At 47.2% G+C, this 18,543-nt stretch overlaps 27 non-coding genes across 27 annotated transcripts; all 27 read left to right on the top strand.

The window, feature by feature from the left end:
* The first annotated feature begins 278 nt into the window (after window positions 1-278).
* Window positions 279-351, top strand: TRNAV-AAC (transfer RNA valine (anticodon AAC)). The gene has a single exon. It is a non-coding gene; the product is annotated as a tRNA-Val (tRNA).
* Window positions 352-640: 289 nt separating this feature from the next.
* Window positions 641-752, top strand: TRNAL-CAA (transfer RNA leucine (anticodon CAA)). Its single transcript has 2 exons — window positions 641-678; window positions 707-752. It is a non-coding gene; the product is annotated as a tRNA-Leu (tRNA).
* Window positions 753-1,689: 937 nt separating this feature from the next.
* TRNAP-CGG (transfer RNA proline (anticodon CGG)) lies at window positions 1,690-1,761 on the top strand. Its single transcript has one exon. It is a non-coding gene; the product is annotated as a tRNA-Pro (tRNA).
* An 887-nt stretch (window positions 1,762-2,648) lies between these two features.
* On the top strand, window positions 2,649-2,720 carry TRNAP-AGG (transfer RNA proline (anticodon AGG)). The gene has a single exon. It is a non-coding gene; the product is annotated as a tRNA-Pro (tRNA).
* A 386-nt stretch (window positions 2,721-3,106) lies between these two features.
* On the top strand, window positions 3,107-3,179 carry TRNAV-AAC (transfer RNA valine (anticodon AAC)). The gene has a single exon. It is a non-coding gene; the product is annotated as a tRNA-Val (tRNA).
* A 289-nt stretch (window positions 3,180-3,468) lies between these two features.
* On the top strand, window positions 3,469-3,580 carry TRNAL-CAA (transfer RNA leucine (anticodon CAA)). The gene is made up of 2 exons: window positions 3,469-3,506; window positions 3,535-3,580. It is a non-coding gene; the product is annotated as a tRNA-Leu (tRNA).
* A 926-nt stretch (window positions 3,581-4,506) lies between these two features.
* On the top strand, window positions 4,507-4,578 carry TRNAP-CGG (transfer RNA proline (anticodon CGG)). Its single transcript has one exon. It is a non-coding gene; the product is annotated as a tRNA-Pro (tRNA).
* Window positions 4,579-4,963: 385 nt separating this feature from the next.
* TRNAV-UAC (transfer RNA valine (anticodon UAC)) lies at window positions 4,964-5,036 on the top strand. The gene has a single exon. It is a non-coding gene; the product is annotated as a tRNA-Val (tRNA).
* An 887-nt stretch (window positions 5,037-5,923) lies between these two features.
* TRNAV-AAC (transfer RNA valine (anticodon AAC)) lies at window positions 5,924-5,996 on the top strand. Its single transcript has one exon. It is a non-coding gene; the product is annotated as a tRNA-Val (tRNA).
* Window positions 5,997-6,285: 289 nt separating this feature from the next.
* On the top strand, window positions 6,286-6,397 carry TRNAL-CAA (transfer RNA leucine (anticodon CAA)). Its single transcript has 2 exons — window positions 6,286-6,323; window positions 6,352-6,397. It is a non-coding gene; the product is annotated as a tRNA-Leu (tRNA).
* A 926-nt stretch (window positions 6,398-7,323) lies between these two features.
* TRNAP-CGG (transfer RNA proline (anticodon CGG)) lies at window positions 7,324-7,395 on the top strand. The gene has a single exon. It is a non-coding gene; the product is annotated as a tRNA-Pro (tRNA).
* Window positions 7,396-8,282: 887 nt separating this feature from the next.
* On the top strand, window positions 8,283-8,354 carry TRNAP-AGG (transfer RNA proline (anticodon AGG)). Its single transcript has one exon. It is a non-coding gene; the product is annotated as a tRNA-Pro (tRNA).
* A 386-nt stretch (window positions 8,355-8,740) lies between these two features.
* On the top strand, window positions 8,741-8,813 carry TRNAV-AAC (transfer RNA valine (anticodon AAC)). The gene has a single exon. It is a non-coding gene; the product is annotated as a tRNA-Val (tRNA).
* A 289-nt stretch (window positions 8,814-9,102) lies between these two features.
* On the top strand, window positions 9,103-9,214 carry TRNAL-CAA (transfer RNA leucine (anticodon CAA)). Its single transcript has 2 exons — window positions 9,103-9,140; window positions 9,169-9,214. It is a non-coding gene; the product is annotated as a tRNA-Leu (tRNA).
* A 924-nt stretch (window positions 9,215-10,138) lies between these two features.
* On the top strand, window positions 10,139-10,210 carry TRNAP-CGG (transfer RNA proline (anticodon CGG)). Its single transcript has one exon. It is a non-coding gene; the product is annotated as a tRNA-Pro (tRNA).
* A 385-nt stretch (window positions 10,211-10,595) lies between these two features.
* Window positions 10,596-10,668, top strand: TRNAV-UAC (transfer RNA valine (anticodon UAC)). Its single transcript has one exon. It is a non-coding gene; the product is annotated as a tRNA-Val (tRNA).
* Window positions 10,669-11,097: 429 nt separating this feature from the next.
* Window positions 11,098-11,169, top strand: TRNAP-AGG (transfer RNA proline (anticodon AGG)). Its single transcript has one exon. It is a non-coding gene; the product is annotated as a tRNA-Pro (tRNA).
* A 386-nt stretch (window positions 11,170-11,555) lies between these two features.
* On the top strand, window positions 11,556-11,628 carry TRNAV-AAC (transfer RNA valine (anticodon AAC)). Its single transcript has one exon. It is a non-coding gene; the product is annotated as a tRNA-Val (tRNA).
* Window positions 11,629-11,917: 289 nt separating this feature from the next.
* On the top strand, window positions 11,918-12,029 carry TRNAL-CAA (transfer RNA leucine (anticodon CAA)). Its single transcript has 2 exons — window positions 11,918-11,955; window positions 11,984-12,029. It is a non-coding gene; the product is annotated as a tRNA-Leu (tRNA).
* Window positions 12,030-12,955: 926 nt separating this feature from the next.
* Window positions 12,956-13,027, top strand: TRNAP-CGG (transfer RNA proline (anticodon CGG)). Its single transcript has one exon. It is a non-coding gene; the product is annotated as a tRNA-Pro (tRNA).
* A 1,345-nt stretch (window positions 13,028-14,372) lies between these two features.
* On the top strand, window positions 14,373-14,445 carry TRNAV-AAC (transfer RNA valine (anticodon AAC)). The gene has a single exon. It is a non-coding gene; the product is annotated as a tRNA-Val (tRNA).
* Window positions 14,446-14,734: 289 nt separating this feature from the next.
* On the top strand, window positions 14,735-14,846 carry TRNAL-CAA (transfer RNA leucine (anticodon CAA)). Its single transcript has 2 exons — window positions 14,735-14,772; window positions 14,801-14,846. It is a non-coding gene; the product is annotated as a tRNA-Leu (tRNA).
* A 917-nt stretch (window positions 14,847-15,763) lies between these two features.
* On the top strand, window positions 15,764-15,835 carry TRNAP-CGG (transfer RNA proline (anticodon CGG)). Its single transcript has one exon. It is a non-coding gene; the product is annotated as a tRNA-Pro (tRNA).
* A 385-nt stretch (window positions 15,836-16,220) lies between these two features.
* On the top strand, window positions 16,221-16,293 carry TRNAV-UAC (transfer RNA valine (anticodon UAC)). Its single transcript has one exon. It is a non-coding gene; the product is annotated as a tRNA-Val (tRNA).
* A 429-nt stretch (window positions 16,294-16,722) lies between these two features.
* Window positions 16,723-16,794, top strand: TRNAP-AGG (transfer RNA proline (anticodon AGG)). Its single transcript has one exon. It is a non-coding gene; the product is annotated as a tRNA-Pro (tRNA).
* A 386-nt stretch (window positions 16,795-17,180) lies between these two features.
* Window positions 17,181-17,253, top strand: TRNAF-AAA (transfer RNA phenylalanine (anticodon AAA)). Its single transcript has one exon. It is a non-coding gene; the product is annotated as a tRNA-Phe (tRNA).
* A 289-nt stretch (window positions 17,254-17,542) lies between these two features.
* TRNAL-CAA (transfer RNA leucine (anticodon CAA)) lies at window positions 17,543-17,654 on the top strand. Its single transcript has 2 exons — window positions 17,543-17,580; window positions 17,609-17,654. It is a non-coding gene; the product is annotated as a tRNA-Leu (tRNA).
* The last annotated feature ends 889 nt before the right edge of the window (window positions 17,655-18,543 follow it).

The following is an 18,543-nucleotide window of genomic DNA, read 5'->3' on the forward strand; positions in this document are numbered from 1 at the left end:
ACGGATATCCATGCTTTTTCTGCCTTCATGCTTAGTCTGTGTGTGTCCCAGGTGATGCTTTCCCAAGCTGTACTTGCTGGCATTTAGGCATCAGATATTTGTCTGTCGATGCCTGCATAAGTAAATTTTTAATACGTCTAATTGCAAGCATGTTGGCTGATATCTCTGCAGTTTTCACACTTGCTCCTCGCTTTCTGAGTGGCTGCTGATACAGCAGAATAGAAGTAGAGAGAATCCTTGAGAGGAACCTTGCTCTAACAGTAAAACACAGCAAGTTAGTTTCTGTAGTGTAGTGGTCATCACGTTCGCCTAACACGCGAAAGGTCCCCGGTTCGAGACCGGGCTGAAACACTGTGCATGAGCTGCTTTTATGTGCACCCTCTAAAACCTTATTATCTCAATGCAAGCTTAAGAAGAGGCGGTCCATGAACCCAGCGAGCTGTGGGAAACTTCCTTTACTTTTCCAAGACGAAACAAAGTAATCCGCATCCATCAGTGGTCGCTCTTGTGCCTAGCTTTTTATTTTATCATGCCATCGTGTATTGTGGGGCCTTTACACCTGTGACATTGCTGCGAACGCTGTAAGTGCAAACATTGGCAAGTGCAGACAGAAGAGTCAGACCTGTACATAGCCAGGGCAGTCAGGATGGCCGAGTGGTCTAAGGCGCCAGACTCAAGAGAGCTTGATCTTCAGTGCAACTGAGACTTCTGGTCTCCTCATGGAGGCGTGGGTTCAAATCCCACTTCTGACAGGTCTCTTTTACACCCTTAAATCATCCTGTTTTTTGCAGTGCATTCCCCACACACCACAATCTTTGCACGGACCTGTAACATGTGACGAGAAATCCACCAACGATCAGGCTGGGCCCTCAATCACAATTCCATGTATTCCTGGAAGGGACACCTCAGGCACACCTTCCGTTAAATTTGCACTCCATCACACTAACTGCTGTGCTGGTTTCTCATTAAGCAGTTGATCCCATCTTTGTTGTGAGGCTCTCCTGCCACCTTTTGGGCGGAGAAGGCACTGTCCCTGCAACAACACAGGCAGACATGTTCAACAGGGCTTCCTGGTTATGTGGGAGGAGCAGATTGTCATTGGTCCCCCCTTGCGAATTTTAATTTACATAAGGAAGACAGAGAGGTAGCTGGGAGTAGGCAGTACACACGGACATTGAACTCTATCTTGTGATTTGCAGCCAATTCTAGATTGAGGCAGGAGGAAAGGAGGTGACTTGCCCAACAATGGCCATTCTGGGAATTCAGCCACCCTGGGTCTCCCAGGTGAGTGTTTCAGTCCTGCGAGCCACTCATATAAATCTCGCCTGATCGAGCCTGATCGAGCGCTGAGTGAGCGTGTTTGAATCCTAGAATCAAACACCTCTTTCTTAGGAGCAAGAATTGGCAGGCCCTCCCTTGCTTCTGGGGTGGAAGTTAATGGGGCAAGGGTCCAGGACTTGCAGAGAAGTACAAGTGCCAGAAAGTGCCTGCAGTTCTCATCAGTGCCTTTTTTCTGCTCACTGGCAGCTAGGATATCAGCTGATCCCTTCCTTGCAAGAGTGAAAAAAACAACACCTTGAGAGAAAACATGACTTTGTGTGGCTCACATAGAGAGAGAGCAGCCAAATAGCACTGCTTTGTTTCTGAAAGACGCATCAGAAATTGTTCAAATTGCTGACAGGGGAATCAGGCTCGTTGGTCTAGGGGTATGATTCTCGCTTCGGGTGCGAGAGGTCCCGGGTTCAAATCCCGGACGAGCCCATGTTGTGGAATTATTTTTAGGCTGCTTATTGTGTAGGACCATTTCTTCTTTTCAATGCTATAAGACGCCGTGTATGGTGAAAAAGTTCCTTTCCCTGCACGCTGTTTCCCAGTTTTGGCGTATAGAATTTCAGTGCCGGACTTCTTTGCAACTGCTTTTCTGGGGTGGACCATCAGTGTAGGAACATTAAATTCAAAGTGTTTTTCTAGCGTGATTTCAGGTATGGTTTTAAAATCGCCTTTTGGAATAAAAGTGGTCCTCGTTCCTTTCTTCCAAAGAAAGAGATCGGGTAAGGAGGGTCCAACGTTGAGCTTCATGGACATTGGCCCTTGGTCTGTGCTTTCCAGCCCACTACATGCCAAGAAGATTGCTGCAAGAGTATCTGTTTCTGTGGTGTAGTGGTTATCACGTTCGCTTTACACGCGAAAGGTCCCTGGTTTGAGACCGGGCAGAAACTGCAGCTTATTGTTTGCATTTACTCTCTCAACTTATAGGAAAGCTGAGATAATGGAAGCTGTCTATCCCTCACCAGCGTGACGTACTGTGCTCCAGGGGCATCAGTGACAGCTCAAAAAGAGAAGTGACGATAGTTTGCGCCATTCGTTTGCACGTCCTTTTGTACTGAAGGGTGGGCCTACTTGATGAAAGCAAGGCATAAGAGCAGAAATTGTTTTATTGTCCTCACCGAGAGCATACACCTAGAGCAAACAAAATGTCTGAAGGATGGAGGTATTTTCATTTCTTGTTCGATGACGGCCATGGAAAAGACAGCAACCATATTGCAGAAGAGAGCAGCATGTGCAGTTGCTTGCTTTGGGTGAATCATTCACCAACTCGCTGCCAATAACCCCCGGAGCCGGTGCAAAAGGTGTCTCTTGTGTGCCTCGGCTCGTTGGTCTAGGGGTATGATTCTCGCTTAGGGTGCGAGAGGTCCCGGGTTCAAATCCCGGACGAGCCCTTTTTTAGAGGTAAACATACGAATCCTACTCAAAACTGACAATGCCTGACTATTTCTCATTACACTCGGCGCATGGTTGCACAAATTATTTTGAACCTCAGAAGAAAAACGGATATCCATGCTTTTTCTGCCTTCATGCTTAGTCTGTGTGTGTCCCAGGTGATGCTTTCCCAAGCTGTACTTGCTGGCATTTAGGCATCAGATATTTGTCTGTCGATGCCTGCATAAGTAAATTTTTAATACGTCTAATTGCAAGCATGTTGGCTGATATCTCTGCAGTTTTCACACTTGCTCCTCGCTTTCTGAGTGGCTGCTGATACAGCAGAATAGAAGTAGAGAGAATCCTTGAGAGGAACCTTGCTCTAACAGTAAAACCCAGCAAGTTAGTTTCTGTAGTGTAGTGGTCATCACGTTCGCCTAACACGCGAAAGGTCCCCGGTTCGAGACCGGGCAGAAACACTGTGCATGAGCTGCTTTTATGTGCACCCTCTAAAACCTTATTATCTCAATGCAAGCTTAAGAAGAGGCGGTCCATGAACCCAGCGAGCTGTGGGAAACTTCCTTTACTTTTCCAAGACGAAACAAAGTAATCCGCATCCATCAGTGGTCGCTCTTGTGCCTAGCTTTTTATTTTATCATGCCATCGTGTATTGTGGGGCCTTTACACCTGTGACATTGCTGCGAACGCTGTAAGTGCAAACATTGGCAAGTGCAGACAGAAGAGTCAGACCTGTACATAGCCAGGGCAGTCAGGATGGCCGAGTGGTCTAAGGCGCCAGACTCAAGAGAGCTTGATCTTCAGTGCAACTGAGACTTCTGGTCTCCTCATGGAGGCGTGGGTTCAAATCCCACTTCTGACAGGTCTCTTTTACACCCTTAAATCTTCCTGTTTTTTGCAGTGCATTCCCCACACACCACAATCTTTGCACGGACCTGTAACATATGACGAGAAATCCACCAACGATCAGGCTGGGCCCTCAATCACAATTCCATGTATTCCTGGAAGGGACACCTCAGGCACACCTTCCGTTAAATTTGCACTCCATCACACTAACTGCTGTGCTGGTTTCTCATTAAGCAGTTGATCCCATCTTTGTTGTGAGGCTCTCCTGCCACCTTTTGGGAGGAGAAGGCACTGTCCCTGCAACAACACAGGCAGACATGTTCAACAGGGCTTCCTGGTTATGTGGGAGGAACAGATTGTCATTGGTCCCCCCTTGCGAATTTTAATTTACATAAGGAAGACAGAGAGGTAGCTGGGAGTAGGCAGTACACACGGACATTGAACTCTATCTTGTGATTTGCAGCCAATTCTAGATTGAGGCAGGAGGAAAGGAGGTGACTTGCCCAACAATGGCCATTCTGGGAATTCAGCCACCCTGGGTCTCCCAGGTGAGTGTTTCAGTCCTGCGAGCCACTCATATAAATCTCACCTGATCGAGCCTGATCGAGCGTGTTTGAATCCAAGAATCAAACACCTCTTTCTTAGGAGCAAGAATTGGCAGGCCCTCCCTTGCTCCTGGGGTGGAAGTTAATGGGGCAAGGGTCCAGGACTTGCAGAGAAGTACAAGTGCCAGAAAGTGCCTGCAGTTCTCATCAGTGCCTTTTTTCTGCTCACTGGCAGCTAGGATATCGGCTGATCCCTTCCTTGCAAGAGTGAAAAAAACAACACCTTGAGAGAAAACATGACTTTGTGTGGCTCACATAGAGAGAGAGCAGCCAAATAGCACTGCTTTGTTTCTGAAAGACGCATCAGAAATTGTTCAAATTGGTAACAGGGGAATCAGGCTCGTTGGTCTAGGGGTATGATTCTCGCTTCGGGTGCGAGAGGTCCCGGGTTCAAATCCCGGACGAGCCCATGTTGTGGAATTATTTTTAGGCTGCTTATTATGTAGGACCATTTCTTCTTTTCAATGCCAGAAGACGCCGTGTATGGTGAAAAAGTTCTTTTCCCTGCACGCTGTTTCCCACTTTTGGCGTATAGAATTTCAGTGCCGGACTTCTTTGCAACTGCTTTTCTGGGGTGGACCATCAGTGTAGGAACATTAAATTCAAAGTGTTTTTCTAGCGTGATTTCAGGTATGGTTTTAAAATCGCCTTTTGGAATAAAAGTGGTCCTCGTTCCTTTCTTCCAAAGAAAGAGATCGGGTAAGGAGGGTCCAACGTTGAGCTTCATGGACATTGGCCCTTGGTCTGTGCTTTCCAGCCCACTACATGCCAAGAAGATTGCTGCAAGAGTATCTGTTTCTGTGGTGTAGTGGTTATCACGTTCGCTTTACACGCGAAAGGTCCCTGGTTCGAGACTGGGCAGAAACAGCAGCTTATTGTTTGCATTTACTCTCTCAACTTATAGGAAAGCTGAGATAATGGAAGCTGTCTATCCCTCACCAGCGTGACGTACTGTGCTCCAGGGGCATCAGTGACAGCTCAAAAAGAGAAGTGACGATAGTTTGCACCATTCGTTTGCACGTCCTTTTGTACTGAAGGGTGGGCCTACTTGATGAAGGCAAGGCATGAGAGCAGAAATTGTTTTATTGTCCTCACCGAGAGCATACACCTAGAGCAAACAAAATGTCTGAAGGATGGAGGTATTTTCATTTCTTGTTCGATGACGGCCATGGAAAAGACAGCAACCATATTGCAGAAGAGAGCAGCATGTGCAGTTGCTTGCTTTGGGTGAATCATTCACCAACTCGCTGCCAATAACCCCCGGAGCCGGTGCAAAAGGTGACTCTTGTGTGCCTCCGCTCGTTGGTCTAGGGGTATGATTCTCGCTTAGGGTGCGAGAGGTCCCGGGTTCAAATCCCAGACGAGCCCTTTTTTAGAGGTAAACATAAGAATCCTACTCAAAACTGACAATGCCTGACTATTTCTCATTACACTCGGCGCATTGTTGCACAAATTATTTTGAACCTCAGAAGAAAAACGGATATCCATGCTTTTTCTGCCTTCATGCTTAGTCTGTGTGTGTCCCAGGTGATGCTTTCCCAAGCTGTACTTGCTGGCATTTAGGCATCAGATATTTGTCTGTCGATGCCTGCATAAGTAAATTTTTAATACGTCTAATTGCAATCATGTTGGCTGATATCTCTGCAGTTTTCACACTTGCTCCTCGCTTTCTGAGTGGCTGCTGATTCAGCAGAATAGAAGTAGAGAGAATCCTTGAGAGGAACCTTGCTCTAACAGTAAAACACAGCAAGTTAGTTTCTGTAGTGTAGTGGTCATCACGTTCGCCTAACACGCGAAAGGTCCCTGGTTCGAGACCGGGTAGAAACACTGTGCATGAGCTGCTTTTATGTGCACCCTCTAAAACCTTATTATCTCAATGCAAGCTTAAGAAGAGGCGGTCCATGAACCCAGCGAGCCGTGGGAAACTTCCTTTACTTTTCCAAGACGAAACAAAGTAATCCGCATCCATCAGTGGTCGCTCTTGTGCCTAGCTTTTTTTTTTATCATGCCATCGTGTATTGTGGGGCCTTTACACCTGTGACATTGCTGCGAACGCTGTAAGTGCAAACATTGGCAAGCGCAGACAGAAGAGTCAGACCTGTACATAGCCAGGGCTGTCAGGATGGCCGAGTGGTCTAAGGCGCCAGACTCAAGAGAGCTTGATCTTCAGTGCAACTGAGACTTCTGGTCTCCTCATGGAGGCGTGGGTTCAAATCCCACTTCTGACAGGTCTCTTTTACACCCTTAAATCGTCCTGTTTTTTGCAGTGCATTCCCCACACACCACAATCTTTGCACGGACCTGTAACATATGACGAGAAATCCACCAACGATCAGGCTGGGCTCTCAATCACAATTCCATGTATTCCTGGAAGGGACACCTCAGGCACACCTTCCGTTAAATTTGCACTCCATCACACTAACTACTGTGCTGGTTTCTCATTAAGCAGTTGATCCCATCTTTGTTGTGAGGCTCTCCTGCCACCTTTTGGGCGGAGAAGGCACTGTCCCTGCAACAACACAGGCAGACATGTTCAACAGGGCTTCCTGGTTATGTGGGAGGAGCAGATTGTCATTGGTCCCCCCTTGCGAATTTTAATTTACATAAGGAAGACAGAGAGGTAGCTGGGAGTAGGCAGTACACACGGACATTGAACTCTATCTTGTGATTTGCAGCCAATTCTAGATTGAGGCAGGAGGAAAGGAGGTGACTTGCCCAACAATGGCCATTCTGGGAATTCAGCCACCCTGGGTCTCCCAGGTGAGTGTTTCAGTCCTGCGAGCCACTCATATAAATCTCGCCTGATCGAGCCTGATCGAGCGTGTTTGAATCCAAGAATCAAACACCTCTTTCTTAGGAGCAAGATTTGGCAGGCCCTCCCTTGCTTCTGGGGTGGAAGTTAATGGGGCAAGGGTCCAGGACTTGCAGAGAAGTACAAGTGCCAGAAAGTGCCTGCAGTTCTCATCAGTGCCTTTTTTCTGCTCACTGGCAGCTAGGATATCGGCTGATCCCTTCCTTGCAAGAGTGAAAAAAACAACACCTTGAGAGAAAACATGACTTTGTGTGGCTCACATAGAGAGAGAGCAGCCAAATAGCACTGCTTTGTTTCTGAAAGACGCATCAGAAATTGTTCAAATTGCTGACAGGGGAATCAGGCTCGTTGGTCTAGGGGTATGATTCTCGCTTCGGGTGCGAGAGGTCCCGGGTTCAAATCCCGGACGAGCCCATGTTGTGGAATTATTTTTAGGCTGCTTATTGTGTAGGACCATTTCTTCTTTTCAATGCTATAAGACGCCGTGTATGGTGAAAAAGTTCCTTTCCCTGCACGCTGTTTCCCAGTTTTGGCGTATAGAATTTCAGTGCCGGACTTCTTTGCAACTGCTTTTCTGGGGTGGACCATCAGTGTAGGAACATTAAATTCAAAGTGTTTTTCTAGCGTGATTTCAGGTATGGTTTTAAAATCGCCTTTTGGAATAAAAGTGGTCCTCGTTCCTTTCTTCCAAAGAAAGAGATCGGGTAAGGAGGGTCCAACGTTGAGCTTCATGGACATTGGCCCTTGGTCTGTGCTTTCCAGCCCACTACATGCCAAGAAGATTGCTGCAAGAGTATCTGTTTCTGTGGTGTAGTGGTTATCACGTTCGCTTTACACGCGAAAGGTCCCTGGTTTGAGACCGGGCAGAAACTGCAGCTTATTGTTTGCATTTACTCTCTCAACTTATAGGAAAGCTGAGATAATGGAAGCTGTCTATCCCTCACCAGCGTGACGTACTGTGCTCCAGGGGCATCAGTGACAGCTCAAAAAGAGAAGTGACGATAGTTTGCGCCATTCGTTTGCACGTCCTTTTGTACTGAAGGGTGGGCCTACTTGATGAAAGCAAGGCATGAGAGCAGAAATTGTTTTATTGTCCTCACCGAGAGCATACACCTAGAGCAAACAAAATGTCTGAAGGATGGAGGTATTTTCATTTCTTGTTCGATGACGGCCATGGAAAAGACAGCAACCATATTGCAGAAGAGAGCAGCATGTGCAGTTGCTTGCTTTGGGTGAATCATTCACCAACTCGCTGCCAATAACCCCTGGAGCCGGTGCAAAAGGTGTCTCTTGTGTGCCTCGGCTCGTTGGTCTAGGGGTATGATTCTCGCTTAGGGTGCGAGAGGTCCCGGGTTCAAATCCCGGACGAGCCCTTTTTTAGAGGTAAACATACGAATCCTACTCAAAACTGACAATGCCTGACTATTTCTCATTACACTCGGCGCATGGTTGCACAAATTATTTTGAACCTCAGAAGAAAAACGGATATCCATGCTTTTTCTGCCTTCATGCTTAGTCTGTGTGTGTCCCAGGTGATGCTTTCCCAAGCTGTACTTGCTGGCATTTAGGCATCAGATATTTGTCTGTCGATGCCTGCATAAGTAAATTTTTAATACGTCTAATTGCAAGCATGTTGGCTGATATCTCTGCAGTTTTCACACTTGCTCCTCGCTTTCTGAGTGGCTGCTGATACAGCAGAATAGAAGTAGAGAGAATCCTTGAGAGGAACCTTGCTCTAACAGTAAAACCCAGCAAGTTAGTTTCTGTAGTGTAGTGGTCATCACGTTCGCCTAACACGCGAAAGGTCCCCGGTTCGAGACCGGGCAGAAACACTGTGCATGAGCTGCTTTTATGTGCACCCTCTAAAACCTTATTATCTCAATGCAAGCTTAAGAAGAGGCGGTCCATGAACCCAGCGAGCTGTGGGAAACTTCCTTTACTTTTCCAAGACGAAACAAAGTAATCCGCATCCATCAGTGGTCGCTCTTGTGCCTAGCTTTTTATTTTATCATGCCATCGTGTATTGTGGGGCCTTTACACCTGTGACATTGCTGCGAACGCTGTAAGTGCAAACATTGGCAAGTGCAGACAGAAGAGTCAGACCTGTACATAGCCAGGGCAGTCAGGATGGCCGAGTGGTCTAAGGCGCCAGACTCAAGAGAGCTTGATCTTCAGTGCAACTGAGACTTCTGGTCTCCTCATGGAGGCGTGGGTTCAAATCCCACTTCTGACAGGTCTCTTTTACACCCTTAAATCGTCCTGTTTTTTGCAGTGCATTCCCCACACACCACAATCTTTGCACGGACCTGTAACGTGACGAGAAATCCACCAACGATCAGGCTGGGCCCTCAATCACAATTCCATGTATTCCTGGAAGGGACACCTCAGGCACACCTTCCGTTAAATTTGCACTCCATCACACTAACTGCTGTGCTGGTTTCTCATTAAGCAGTTGATCCCATCTTTGTTGTGAGGCTCTCCTGCCACCTTTTGGGCGGAGAAGGCACTGTCCCTGCAACAACACAGGCAGACATGTTCAACAGGGCTTCCTGGTTATGTGGGAGGAGCAGATTGTCATTGGTCCCCCCTTGCGAATTTTAATTTACATAAGGAAGACAGAGAGGTAGCTGGGAGTAGGCAGTACACACGGACATTGAACTCTATCTTGTGATTTGCAGCCAATTCTAGATTGAGGCAGGAGGAAAGGAGGTGACTTGCCCAACAATGGCCATTCTGGGAATTCAGCCACCCTGGGTCTCCCAGGTGAGTGTTTCAGTCCTGCGAGCCACTCATATAAATCTCGCCTGATCGAGCCTGATCGAGCGTGTTTGAATCCAAGAATCAAACACCTCTTTCTTAGGAGCAAGAATTGGCAGGCCCTCCCTTGCTTCTGGGGTGGAAGTTAATGGGGCAAGGGTCCAGGACTTGCAGAGAAGTACAAGTGCCAGAAAGTGCCTGCAGTTCTCATCAGTGCCTTTTTTCTGCTCACTGGCAGCTAGGATATCGGCTGATCCCTTCCTTGCAAGAGTGAAAAAAACAACACCTTGAGAGAAAACATGACTTTGTGTGGCTCACATAGAGAGAGAGCAGCCAAATAGCACTGCTTTGTTTCTGAAAGACGCATCAGAAATTGTTCAAATTGGTGACAGGGGAATCAGGCTCGTTGGTCTAGGGGTATGATTCTCGCTTCGGGTGCGAGAGGTCCCGGGTTCAAATCCCGGACGAGCCCATGTTGTGGAATTATTTTTAGGCTGCTTATTATGTAGGACCATTTCTTCTTTTCAATGCTATAAGACGCCGTGTATGGTGAAAAAGTTATTTTCCCTGCACGCTGTTTCCCACTTTTGGCGTATAGAATTTCAGTGCCGGACTTCTTTGCAACTGCTTTTCTGGGGTGGACCATCAGTGTAGGAACATTAAATTCAAAGTGTTTTTCTAGCGTGATTTCAGGTATGGTTTTAAAATCGCCTTTTGGAATAAAAGTGGTCCTCGTTCCTTTCTTCCAAAGAAAGAGATCGGGTAAGGAGGGTCCAACGTTGAGCTTCATGGACATTGGCCCTTGGTCTGTGCTTTCCAGCCCACTACATGCCAAGAAGATTGCTGCAAGAGTATCTGTTTCTGTGGTGTAGTGGTTATCACGTTCGCTTTACACGCGAAAGGTCCCTGGTTCGAGACTGGGCAGAAACAGCAGCTTATTGTTTGCATTTACTCTCTCAACTTATAGGAAAGCTGAGATAATGGAAGCTGTCTATCCCTCACCAGCGTGACGTACTGTGCTCCAGGGGCATCAGTGACAGCTCAAAAAGAGAAGTGACGATAGTTTGCACCATTCGTTTGCACGTCCTTTTGTACTGAAGGGTGGGCCTACTTGATGAAAGCAAGGCATGAGAGCAGAAATTGTTTTATTGTCCTCACCGAGAGCATACACCTAGATCAAACAAAATGTCTGAAGGATGGAGGTATTTTCATTTCTTGTTTGATGACGGCCATGGAAAAGACAGCAACCATATTGCAGAAGAGAGCAGCATGTGCAGTTGCTTGCTTTGGGTGAATCATTCACCAACTCGCTGCCAATAACCCCCGGAGCCGGTGCAAAAGGTGTCTCTTGTGTGCCTCGGCTCGTTGGTCTAGGGGTATGATTCTCGCTTAGGGTGCGAGAGGTCCCGGGTTCAAATCCCGGACGAGCCCTTTTTTAGAGGTAAACATACGAATCCTACTCAAAACTGACAATGCCTGACTATTTCTCATTACACTCGGCGCATTGTTGCACAAATTATTTTGAACCTCAGAAGAAAAACGGATATCCATGCTTTTTCTGCCTTCATGCTTAGTCTGTGTGTGTCCCAGGTGATGCTTTCCCAAGCTGTACTTGCTGGCATTTAGGCATCAGATATTTGTCTGTCGATGCCTGCATAAGTAAATTTTTAATACGTCTAATTGCAAGCATGTTGGCTGATATCTCTGCAGTTTTCACACTTGCTCCTCGCTTTCTGAGTGGCTGCTGATACAGCAGAATAGAAGTAGAGAGAATCCTTGAGAGGAACCTTGCTCTAACAGTAAAACACAGCAAGTTAGTTTCTGTAGTGTAGTGGTCATCACGTTCGCCTAACACGCGAAAGGTCCCCGGTTCGAGACCGGGCTGAAACACTGTGCATGAGCTGCTTTTATGTGCACCCTCTAAAACCTTATTATCTCAATGCAAGCTTAAGAAGAGGCGGTCCATGAACCCAGCGAGCTGTGGGAAACTTCCTTTACTTTTCCAAGACGAAACAAAGTAATCCGCATCCATCAGTGGTCGCTCTTGTGCCTAGCTTTTTATTTTATCATGCCATCGTGTATTGTGGGGCCTTTACACCTGTGACATTGCTGCGAACGCTGTAAGTGCAAACATTGGCAAGTGCAGACAGAAGAGTCAGACCTGTACATAGCCAGGGCAGTCAGGATGGCCGAGTGGTCTAAGGCGCCAGACTCAAGAGAGCTTGATCTTCAGTGCAACTGAGACTTCTGGTCTCCTCATGGAGGCGTGGGTTCAAATCCCACTTCTGACAGGTCTCTTTTACACCCTTAAATCGTCCTGTTTTTTGCAGTGCATTCCCCACACACCACAATCTTTGCACGGACCTGTAACATATGACGAGAAATCCACCAACGATCAGGCTGGGCCCTCAATCACAATTCCATGTATTCCTGGAAGGGACACCTCAGGCACACCTTCCGTTAAATTTGCACTCCATCACACTAACTGCTGTGCTGGTTTCTCATTAAGCAGTTGATCCCATCTTTGTTGTGAGGCTCTCCTGCCACCTTTTGGGCGGAGAAGGCACTGTCCCTGCAACAACACAGGCAGACATGTTCAACAGGGCTTCCTGGTTATGTGGGAGGAGCAGATTGTCATTGGTCCCCCCTTGCGAATTTTAATTTACATAAGGAAGACAGAGAGGTAGCTGGGAGTAGGCAGTACACACGGACATTGAACTCTATCTTGTGATTTGCAGCCAATTCTAGATTGAGGCAGGAGGAAAGGAGGTGACTTGCCCAACAATGGCCATTCTGGGAATTCAGCCACCCTGGGTCTCCCAGGTGAGTGTTTCAGTCCTGCGAGCCACTCATATAAATCTCGCCTGATCGAGCCTGATCGAGCGTGTTTGAATCCAAGAATCAAACACCTCTTTCTTAGGAGCAAGAATTGGCAGGCCCTCCCTTGCTTCTGGGGTGGAAGTTAATGGGGCAAGGGTCCAGGACTTGCAGAGAAGTACAAGTGCCAGAAAGTGCCTGCAGTTCTCATCAGTGCCTTTTTTCTGCTCACTGGCAGCTAGGATATCAGCTGATCCCTTCCTTGCAAGAGTGAAAAAAACAACACCTTGAGAGAAAACATGACTTTGTGTGGCTCACATAGAGAGAGAGCAGCCAAATAGCACTGCTTTGTTTCTGAAAGACGCATCAGAAATTGTTCAAATTGCTGACAGGGGAATCAGGCTCGTTGGTCTAGGGGTATGATTCTCGCTTCGGGTGCGAGAGGTCCCGGGTTCAAATCCCGGACGAGCCCATGTTGTGGAATTATTTTTAGGCTGCTTATTGTGTAGGACCATTTCTTCTTTTCAATGCTATAAGACGCCGTGTATGGTGAAAAAGTTCCTTTCCCTGCACGCTGTTTCCCAGTTTTGGCGTATAGAATTTCAGTGCCGGACTTCTTTGCAACTGCTTTTCTGGGGTGGACCATCAGTGTAGGAACATTAAATTCAAAGTGTTTTTCTAGCGTGATTTCAGGTATGGTTTTAAAATCGCCTTTTGGAATAAAAGTGGTCCTCGTTCCTTTCTTCCAAAGAAAGAGATCGGGTAAGGAGGGTCCAACGTTGAGCTTCATGGACATTGGCCCTTGGTCTGTGCTTTCCAGCCCACTACATGCCAAGAAGATTGCTGCAAGAGTATCTGTTTCTGTGGTGTAGTGGTTATCACGTTCGCTTTACACGCGAAAGGTCCCTGGTTTGAGACCGGGCAGAAACTGCAGCTTATTGTTTGCATTTACTCTCTCAACTTATAGGAAAGCTGAGATAATGGAAGCTGTCTATCCCTCACCAGCGTGACGTACTGTGCTCCAGGGGCATCAGTGACAGCTCAAAAAGAGAAGTGACGATAGTTTGCGCCATTCGTTTGCACGTCCTTTTGTACTGAAGGGTGGGCCTACTTGATGAAAGCAAGGCATGAGAGCAGAAATTGTTTTATTGTCCTCACCGAGAGCATACACCTAGAGCAAACAAAATGTCTGAAGGATGGAGGTATTTTCATTTCTTGTTCGATGACGGCCATGGAAAAGACAGCAACCATATTGCAGAAGAGAGCAGCATGTGCAGTTGCTTGCTTTGGGTGAATCATTCACCAACTCGCTGCCAATAACCCCCGGAGCCGGTGCAAAAGGTGTCTCTTGTGTGCCTCGGCTCGTTGGTCTAGGAGTATGATTCTCGCTTAGGGTGCGAGAGGTCCCGGGTTCAAATCCCGGACGAGCCCTTTTTTAGAGGTAAACATACGAATCCTACTCAAAACTGACAATGCCTGACTATTTCTGATTACACTCGGCGCATGGTTGCACAAATTATTTTGAACCTCAGAAGAAAAACGGATATCCATGCTTTTTCTGCCTTCATGCTTAGTCTGTGTGTGTCCCAGGTGATGCTTTCCCAAGCTGTACTTGCTGGCATTTAGGCATCAGATATTTGTCTGTCGATGCCTGCATAAGTAAATTTTTAATACGTCTAATTGCAAGCATGTTGGCTGATATCTCTGCAGTTTTCACACTTGCTCCTCGCTTTCTGAGTGGCTGCTGATACAGCAGAATAGAAGTAGAGAGAATCCTTGAGAGGAACCTTGCTCTAACAGTAAAACCCAGCAAGTTAGTTTCTGTAGTGTAGTGGTCATCACGTTCGCCTAACACGCGAAAGGTCCCCGGTTCGAGACCGGGCAGAAACACTGTGCATGAGCTGCTTTTATGTGCACCCTCTAAAACCTTATTATCTCAATGCAAGCTTAAGAAGAGGCGGTCCATGAACCCAGCGAGCTGTGGGAAACTTCCTTTACTTTTCCAAGACGAAACAAAGTAATCCGCATCCATCAGTGGTCGCTCTTGTGCCTAGCTTTTTATTTTATCATGCCATCGTGTATTGTGGGGCCTTTACACCTGTGACATTGCTGCGAACGCTGTAAGTGCAAACATTGGCAAGTGCAGACAGAAGAGTCAGACCTGTACATAGCCAGGGCAGTCAGGATGGCCGAGTGGTCTAAGGCGCCAGACTCAAGAGAGCTTGATCTTCAGTGCAACTGAGACTTCTGGTCTCCTCATGGAGGCGTGGGTTCAAATCCCACTTCTGACAGGTCTCTTTTACACCCTTAAATCGTCCTGTTTTTTGCAGTGCATTCCCCACACACCACAATCTTTGCACGGACCTGTAACATATGACGAGAAATCCACCAACGATCAGGCTGGGCCCTCAATCACAATTCCATGTATTCCTGGAAGGGACACCTCAGGCACACCTTCCGTTAAATTTGCACTCCATCACACTAACTGCTGTGCTGGTTTCTCATTAAGCAGTTGATCCCATCTTTGTTGTGAGGCTCTCCTGCCACCTTTTGGGAGGAGAAGGCACTGTCCCTGCAACAACACAGGCAGACATGTTCAACAGGGCTTCCTGGTTATGTGGGAGGAGCAGATTGTCATTGGTCCCCCCTTGCGAATTTTAATTTACATAAGGAAGACAGAGAGGTAGCTGGGAGTAGGCAGTACACACGGACATTGAACTCTATCTTGTGATTTGCAGCCAATTCTAGATTGAGGCAGGAGGAAAGGAGGTGACTTGCCCAACAATGGCCATTCTGGGAATTCAGCCACCCTGGGTCTCCCAGGTGAGTGTTTCAGTCCTGCGAGCCACTCATATAAATCTCGCCTGATCGAGCGTGTTTGAATCCAAGAATCAAACACCTCTTTCTTAGGAGCAAGAATTGGCAGGCCCTCCCTTGCTCCTGGGGTGGAAGTTAATGGGGCAAGGGATACAGGACTTGCAGAGAAGTACAAGTGCCAGAAAGTGCCTGCAGTTCTCATCAGTGCCTTTTTTCTGCTCACTGGCAGCTAGGATATCGGCTGATCCCTTCCTTGCAAGAGTGAAAAAAACAACACCTTGAGAGAAAACATGACTTTGTGTGGCTCACATAGAGAGAGAGCAGCCAAATAGCACTGCTTTGTTTCTGAAAGACGCATCAGAAATTGTTCAAATTGGTGACAGGGGAATCAGGCTCGTTGGTCTAGGGGTATGATTCTCGCTTCGGGTGCGAGAGGTCCCGGGTTCAAATCCCGGACGAGCCCATGTTGTGGAATTATTTTTAGGCTGCTTATTATGTAGGACCATTTCTTCTTTTCAATGCCAGAAGACGCCGTGTATGGTGAAAAAGTTCTTTTCCCTGCACGCTGTTTCCCACTTTTGGCGTATAGAATTTCAGTGCCGGACTTCTTTGCAACTGCTTTTCTGGGGTGGACCATCAGTGTAGGAACATTAAATTCAAAGTGTTTTTCTAGCGTGATTTCAGGTATGGTTTTAAAATCGCCTTTTGGAATAAAAGTGGTCCTCGTTCCTTTCTTCCAAAGAAAGAGATCGGGTAAGGAGGGTCCAACGTTGAGCTTCATGGACATTGGCCCTTGGTCTGTGCTTTCCAGCCCACTACATGCCAAGAAGATTGCTGCAAGAGTATCTGTTTCTGTGGTGTAGTGGTTATCACGTTCGCTTTACACGCGAAAGGTCCCTGGTTCGAGACTGGGCAGAAACAGCAGCTTATTGTTTGCATTTACTCTCTCAACTTATAGGAAAGCTGAGATAATGGAAGCTGTCTATCCCTCACCAGCGTGACGTACTGTGCTCCAGGGGCATCAGTGACAGCTCAAAAAGAGAAGTGACGATAGTTTGCACCATTCGTTTGCACGTCCTTTTGTACTGAAGGGTGGGCCTACTTGATGAAAGCAAGGCATGAGAGCAGAAATTGTTTTATTGTCCTCACCGAGAGCATACACCTAGAGCAAACAAAATGTCTGAAGGATGGAGGTATTTTCATTTCTTGTTCGATGACGGCCATGGAAAAGACAGCAACCATATTGCAGAAGAGAGCAGCATGTGCAGTTGCTTGCTTTGGGTGAATCATTCACCAACTCGCTGCCAATAACCCCCGGAGCCGGTGCAAAAGGTGTCTCTTGTGTGCCTCGGCTCGTTGGTCTAGGGGTATGATTCTCGCTTAGGGTGCGAGAGGTCCCGGGTTCAAATCCCGGACGAGCCCTTTTTTAGAGGTAAACATACGAATCCTACTCAAAACTGACAATGCCTGACTATTTCTCATTACACTCGGCGCATTGTTGCACAAATTATTTTGAACCTCAGAAGAAAAACGGATATCCATGCTTTTTCTGCCTTCATGCTTAGTCTGTGTGTGTCCCAGGTGATGCTTTCCCAAGCTGTACTTGCTGGCATTTAGGCATCAGATATTTGTCTGTCGATGCCTGCATAAGTAAATTTTTAATACGTCTAATTGCAAGCATGTTGGCTGATATCTCTGCAGTTTTCACACTTGCTCCTCGCTTTCTGAGTGGCTGCTGATACAGCAGAATAGAAGTAGAGAGAATCCTTGAGAGGAACCTTGCTCTAACAGTAAAACACAGCAAGTTAGTTTCTGTAGTGTAGTGGTCATCACGTTCGCCTAAAACGCGAAAGGTCCCCGGTTCGAGACCGGGCAGAAACACTGTGCATGAGCTGCTTTTATGTGCACCCTCTAAAACCTTATTATCTCAATGCAAGCTTAAGAAGAGGCGGTCCATGAACCCAGCGAGCTGTGGGAAACTTCCTTTACTTTTCCAAGACGAAACAAAGTAATCCGCATCCATCAGTGGTCGCTCTTGTGCCTAGCTTTTTTTTTTATCATGCCATGTTGTATTGTGGGGCCTTTACACCTGTGACATTGCTGCGAACGCTGTAAGTGCAAACATTGGCAAGTGCAGACAGAAGAGTCAGACCTGTACATAGCCAGGGCTGTCAGGATGGCCGAGTGGTCTAAGGCGCCAGACTCAAGAGAGCTTGATCTTCAGTGCAACTGAGACTTCTGGTCTCCTCATGGAGGCGTGGGTTCAAATCCCACTTCTGACAGGTCTCTTTTACACCCATAAATCGTCCTGTTTTTTGCAGTGCATTCCCCACACACCACAATCTTTGCACGGACCTGTAACATGTGACGAGAAATCCACCAACGATCAGGCTGGGCCCTCAATCACAATTCCATGTATTCCTGGAAGGGACACCTCAGGCACACCTTCCGTTAAATTTGCACTCCATCACACTAACTGCTGTGCTGGTTTCTCATTAAGCAGTTGATCCCATCTTTGTTGTGAGGCTCTCCTGCCACCTTTTGGGCGGAGAAGGCACTGTCCCTGCAACAACACAGGCAGACATGTTCAACAGGGCTTCCTGGTTATGTGGGAGGAGCAGATTGTCATTGGTCCCCCCTTGCGAATTTTAATTTACATAAGGAAGACAGAGAGGTAGCTGGGAGTAGGCAGTACACACGGACATTGAACTCTATCTTGTGATTTGCAGCCAATTCTAGATTGAGGCAGGAGGAAAGGAGGTGACTTGCCCAACAATGGCCATTCTGGGAATTCAGCCACCCTGGGTCTCCCAGGTGAGTGTTTCAGTCCTGCGAGCCACTCATATAAATCTCGCCTGATCGAGCCTGATCGAGCGCTGAGTGAGCGTGTTTGAATCCTAGAATCAAACACCTCTTTCTTAGGAGCAAGAATTGGCAGGCCCTCCCTTGCTTCTGGGGTGGAAGTTAATGGGGCAAGGGTCCAGGACTTGCAGAGAAGTACAAGTGCCAGAAAGTGCCTGCAGTTCTCATCAGTGCCTTTTTTCTGCTCACTGGCAGCTAGGATATCAGCTGATCCCTTCCTTGCAAGAGTGAAAAAAACAACACCTTGAGAGAAAACATGACTTTGTGTGGCTCACATAGAGAGAGAGCAGCCAAATAGCACTGCTTTGT

This window comes from Triturus cristatus, chromosome 10, assembly GCF_964204655.1.
Source record: "Triturus cristatus chromosome 10, aTriCri1.1, whole genome shotgun sequence".
In the NCBI taxonomy this organism is placed as follows: domain Eukaryota; kingdom Metazoa; phylum Chordata; class Amphibia; order Caudata; family Salamandridae; genus Triturus; species Triturus cristatus.